The following is a 6,638-nucleotide window of genomic DNA, read 5'->3' on the forward strand; positions in this document are numbered from 1 at the left end:
TGGGGAAAATCACGGACTTTATGATTACAAAACCACCACCAAAAAAGAAGAAAAAAAAGAGCACGCCTGAGAAAAATGTCATTAACCACCAACCCACACTCACAGCTAGGTGGGCTGGTGAAAAGTGTTGAAGTGAGTAAGTCATTTAACCTCAGTTTCTTCATTTTTAAAACGGGGACAATAAGTGCACCTACCTTCCAGAGTTGTTGTGAGGTTAATGGAAGATAGCATTTGTCAAGTGCTTGACAAGCCTCATGGCGCTTAAAAAGTATGCCTACCTGGGGGGCAGCTAGGTGGCACAGTAGATAAAGCACCAGCCCTGGATTCAGGAGGACCTGAGTTCAAATCCGGCCTCAGACGTTTGACCCTTACTAGTTGTGTGACCTTGGGCAAGTCACTTAACTCTCATTGCCCCGCCCCCCCAAAGGTATGCCTACCTTACCATCTTTACAAAATCATTATGAGTTGTATGGAAAGAGCTCTGACAAACCTTAAATCCCTGGGATAAGGCAAGTTGTTACAATTTCCTCATCTATGAGATGAAGGGGAGAGAATGACTAGCTGATCTTTGGGAATCCTTTTCTACTCTAAATTCAGTGATGTTGCGTTATAGTTAGGGGGTGGAGTAAATTCTTAGGAGACCTGGGTTCTAGACCTTCCCTTAACTCCCTGGGTGACTGAGAGAGGTGAGTCACACTTTCCCATCTTGGTTGGGAAGATCAACAAGATAATGAATTAGAAAGTTCTTTGCAAATGTTCCCAAGGGATTTTGTTTTTGTTTCACCTCAGGGTATTTAATTTAGGGATTTGTTCCACTATCACTGATTTACCTGTAACACTTCAATTAAAATGCAAGCCCCCTGAAGACAGGAACTGCTTTGCTTTTTGTTTCTGTAGCCTCCCCAACACAAAAGCTAAGTGGATTGAGTGTGGAGCCAGGAGTCAGAGAGATTTAACTTCCTAAATTCAAATCAGGCCTCAGACACCTACTAGTTGTGTGAACCTGGAGAGTCACTTGACTCTTTTGCCTCAGTTTGTCTCAGTTTCCTCATTTGTAAAATGAGCTGCAGAAGGAAAAGGCAAACAACTCCAGTATCTTTGCCAAGAAAACCCCAAATGGGGGTCACTAAGTCAGACACTACAGAAAAGACGGAACAAAAAGCCCCAGGCACAATGTCTGGCCAACGATTTAGGTGATTAATAAATGTTTGTTGAATGGGTAGAGTACTTAGTATGGTCTCCAAAGCAATAAGTGCCTACTGTTAGCAAGGCTTCAAGCTATGCCCCAGGCTCAACTCCCTTCAGGTTGCCTGGGAACTCCTTGAACTTGGGGTAATCAATTCAACTTGAACTTAATTAATCAATAAACATTTACTAAGCACCTACCAGGTGTCAAGTACTGCTTTGGGCACAAGAACTACCAAGAAGAGGGGCAGCTAGGTGGCGCAGTGGATAAAGCCCCGGCCCTGGAGTCAGGAGGACCTGAGTTCAAATCCAGCCTCAGACACTTAACACTTACTAGCTGTGTGACCCTGGGCAAGTCACCCTACTCTCTAGAAGCTTGAAATCTACTGGGTGGGGGTTAGGGGGGGCAGGGAGTCAGGGTGAGATATTTAGACTGATAAGTAGAGTACAGATAAGAGGCAAGAATACATTGGGGGGGAGGGGGAGAGTGGGAAATCAGGGAACCTTCACTTCCTCACTCCAGATTACTTTGTATTTATTGTTTTTATGTTGTGTACATGTCATTCTCCCCAGTAGACTGTGAACTTCTTAACTGTAAGCTCCTTGAAGGCAGGGACTGTCTTTTGCCTGTTTTTGTTTGTTTGTTTTGTTTTGTTTTGTTTTTCTGTATACCCAGTGCCTAGTACCATGCCGAGCACATAGTGGTAGGTCCTCACTAAATGTTTATTCACTCTTTGTTCTTCCATACTCAGGGCCTGGACATCAAGGTGTTAAGTGGATAGATCACTGGGTCTGTAGTCAGGAAGTTCAAATGCGATCTTGGACACTTATCTAGCTGTGTGACCCTGGTGCGAATCACTTGACCCCTTTTCCCTCAGTTTGCTCAGTTCCTCATCTGTATTTTTGTTGGTTTGTTGTTTGTCCCTTCGTTTCTTGAAGCGGCACCGTGATATCAGAATGATGTGGTGACTTACAGTGAATTGGATTCAAGTGAGGCAGGGCCTGCAAGGTCACCAACTTCACTCTCTCCTCCAGAGCCATCTGGGTCCAGTGGCAAGATGACTGGAGATGGCCCCAGTTGGTTTAAGGCAATTGGGGTTAAGTGACTTGCCCAGGGTCACACAGCTAGTAAATGTCTGAGGTGCTGTGACACCTGGCTGCCTCTTTACTAAAATATGAGCTGGAGAAGGAGATGGCCAACCACTCCAGTATCTCTACCAAGAAATCCCTAAATGGGGTCACAAAGAGTTGAACACGGCTGAAAACTACTCAATAACAACAAATTATTTCAGTTCTCTTCCTTCTTCTGTTGACAATGTTATTACAGGCCTGTTCACCCCCACCAAATGTGTCTCCATTGCCTGTTGGGTGACCCTCAATTTCAGTTCTTCAGGAACTGTAATGTTCTATTTTGCTTAGTTGCATAATTCCAACAAAATGTTACTTACTTCTGAAAAGACGGATCCTCCATTGTCTGGGGAATGGCTAAACTAACTGTGGGCCAGTAGGCTGATGGGAAATCAACCAATGCAAAATGGAGTAAACAGAACCAGGAACAAAATAACAGAAGAATTGGAATAAATTGAAATGGAAAGAACAAAAAACAAAACAGTTGGAGTCTAGTGCTCCAAAATTGTGGTTTTTCAACTTGGCCCAAAGATAGCCCTTTCTTTATACAGCTGATGGGATACTACATGTGACATCTGATTTTTTTTGTTGTTGGTTTTTTAAGTTTTCTAGAATGTTTTTTTCTTCATTATTTTCAGGATGGCTCTTTGGGAAGGGGCATGGGATGATCCAATGGAAAGCATTACATGATACAAAAGTAAAAGACATCAATAATAATTTATATTCAAAAAATGAAGAGCAGCCTCATGTGATGGATATGGAAGGTTGACCTCGAAGTTAGGAAAATTTGAGTTCCAGTCCCATCTCTGCCACATCCTGGCTCTGTGACCCTGGACAAGTCACCTAATCTCTGAGTTCTCTTGGAAACTCTCTAAGATTTTAAGTTGCATAAAAGGTACTGCATTGTCAGTGAGGGATTCTTCAGCTAAGAATTACATTTCTATTTATCTTATATATTATTTATTTTATATTATACTTTATATTTATTTTATTAAGAAAATGAGACTCACAGCTCCATTCTCCATTGCTACTTTTTTTAAAAAACGAGTCTTTGTTAGCAACTGGGTTTTAACCTCATGCCCTTTAATTAACAAAGTTGACCAGAAAAGGGAAGGAGGGAAATGACTAAAGTTGGAAAGGTTGTCTGAAAACAAGCCCATTAAAGCACTATTGGTAGACTTGTGAATTGGTCTAGCCATTCGGAAAGTAATTTGAAACTATGTCCAAAAGTTATTAAATTATGAATCTAATTTAACCCAACTATACCACTACTAGACCTAATCCCAAAGAGATGAAAGAAGAAAAGGACCCATGTGCACAAAAATATTTATAGCAACTCATTTTGTAAAGGCAAAGCACTGGAAACTGGGAGTTGACTATCTATTGGGGAATGGAGAAAGAAGTATAAGAAATGATGAAAAGAATGATTTCAGAGAAACCTGGGAAGACTTGTAAATGAACTGATGCAAAGTGAAGTGAACAGAGCCAGGAGAATCGTTTATACAATAACAACAAGATTGTAAAGACAATCAATTTTGCCACTACTAGGTCTGGATCCCAAAGAGATCATAAAAAAGAAGGACCCACATATTCATAGCTTCTCTTTTTTGTGGTGGCAAGGAATTGGAAATTGAGAGGATGCCCATCATTGGGGAATGGCTGAACAAGTTGTGGTATATGAATGTAATGGAATACTATTGTGCTATAAGAAATGATGAGCAGGCAGATTTCAGAGAAACCTGGAAGGACTTCCATGAATTGATGCTGAGTGAGAGAAGCAGAACCAGAAGAACATTGTACACAGTAACAGCAACATTGTGTGATGATCATCTATGATAGACTTAGCTCTTCTCAGAAATACAATGATCCAAAACAATTCCAAAGGACTCATGATGGAAAATGCTCTCCACATCCAGAAAAAGTACTGTGGATTCTGAATGCAGATTTAACCATTACTATTTCCACTTTTTGTTGTTTTTGTTTTTTGAGATTTTTTCCCTTTTGTTCTGATTCTTCTTTCACAACACGACTAATGTAGAAATATGTTTAATGTGGGGGCAGCTAGGTGGCGCAGTGGATAAAGCACTGGCCCTGGATTCAGAAGGACCTGAGTTCAAATATGACCTCAGACACTTGACACTTACTAACTGTGTGACCCTGGGCAAGTTACTTAACCCCTGTTTCCCAGCCCCCCCCCCAAAAAAAAGAATTCTAGAAATATGTTTAATGTGATTGTACATATATAACCTATATTAGATTGCTTTCTGTCTTGGGGAGGGGGAGGGAAGGGAGGAAGGGAGAAAAATTTGGAACTAGAAATCTTATGAAAACAAATGTTGAAAACTTTACATGTAACTGGAAAATAATAAAATACTTTTATGATGAAAAAAGACAATCAATTTTGTAAGGTTTAAAAACTCTAATCAACACAATAACCAACCAAGATTCCTGAGGAGGATCAGTAATGAAATACATATACTACCCACCTTCTGACAGAGAGATGACGAACTCAGGTTGCAGAATGAGATGTACTTGTTGTTCATGGCCAATATGGAAAACTGTTTTGCTATGTTTTCACAAGAGTTTTTCCCCCATAGGAAAAGAAGAAATAAAATTAGATTTTTGTTAATTGAAAAAAATTAAAATTTAAAAATGGAACTTTGTTTAACTTTGGGGTTACTAAAAAAACCCACCACCTTTGTAACTTCTCAAAGGCAAGCTAAGCTGCTGTCCTCCTATTCTAATCTGGCCACATTCATTAGGCATTTGCAGCATGTGCCCAGACAGATGAAGAAAGATGTATGTAGGAGTAAGGACAATAAGCATTTTTCATCCACTTGAGTTTTCCTGGGTACATGATTAGACCAAAAACTTTTGAATTATTATGGAATCTCATTCCAGAGCCTCTGCAAAGTTCCAGAACTTGATGACTTCCACCTAATGTCATCTTCCAACACAATAGGTCCCACTATTATATATGATGGGCACAGGGATGGGATACGTTTAATTCGTCCTTCTAGTACATAGGTTGTCATGCATTGTGAGGAAGAACTTCAAAGCCTGCTTATTTATGAACTGGATAACTAGGGATGGGAGTATGTAAGCTTAGAGAAGACAAAATCCCTTTTAAAAATTATTTTAAATGTAACAACCATGAACCAAGATAAAATCCTTCACAATCTGTTAGCTTCTGACCTACCTTTCCAGGCTTATTTCACATTCTTCTATTTCATGCTCCAGAGAAACTGGTCTATTTGTTGTTCTCCATGCATAACATTCCATCTCCTGTTTTGATGCCTTGGTGCAGACTGTTCCCCCATGCCTGGATTGCATTCCCTCCTCCTCTTAGAACGACTAACTTCCTTCAAAACTCAGATCAAGTACCTTCTCCTACAGGGACTTTCCTAATCCTCCTCTCTCCAGTTGCTAATGTCTTGCCCAGCCTCAGAAATGAATTTGTATCTACATAATATGTGATTTGTATCTAATTTTCCATATACATATTGTTGCCCTCCCCCAATAAAACATAAACTCTTTGAAGACAAGGGACTCCTCTTTTTTTGTCTTACATCCCCATCACAGACACGTGTGTATGCACACACATATATGCACATATGTGTATATCTGTATACATGCTCACACACCCATGCATGTATATGCATACATGTATACCTACACATGCGTATATACATATACATATATGGAAGATAAGAGGATAGGTAGATACCGAATCCTTAGAGAGTTGCCCTCAAAAGAGTGTGAGATTAGACACAACAAAAAGAGTGTGAGATTAGACCAGCCCACAACTGGAATTTAAATAAATTTGAGTACAATGAATGGGCATCGAGAAGGAATGGGGCACTGAGATCCCTTCTCTGATCCTCGCTAAATGAGATCTTAGAAGGGGAGTGGCTAGCCTCTCCATCATTCAATCTCAAGAGGCCTTTCAGGAGCCAGTCTAAAATGGAATTTATGTTGTTCGATTCATGATCACTGAAGTATCTATTGCTCTAAAGTTTGCAGCCACTTTAAATACTTTATTTCCTTCAGGATTCACAAGTGCCCCAACGAAGACGGTTTTTACTGGTATCGTTATTCCTCTCCCCAGGCTCATTTCCCGGGTGAGGAAAATGAAGTTGAGGGCCCCCCTGGTCTCCCTTGCTAGTAAGGGTCAGGGGCAGAAATCAAACCCAGATCTTCCTCCTGCCTCTCTGCCGGCTGCTTCTCGCTGGAGAAAGGTCTATAGTGTCCTCTCAGCTGGGACAGGGGGAGGGCTGCCCTTCCGCATTTGTCCTGTCAGAAAAATCCAGGCTTACAGGATTCGT

This window comes from Dromiciops gliroides, chromosome 3 (assembly GCF_019393635.1).
Source record: "Dromiciops gliroides isolate mDroGli1 chromosome 3, mDroGli1.pri, whole genome shotgun sequence".
In the NCBI taxonomy this organism is placed as follows: Eukaryota; Metazoa; Chordata; class Mammalia; order Microbiotheria; family Microbiotheriidae; genus Dromiciops; species Dromiciops gliroides.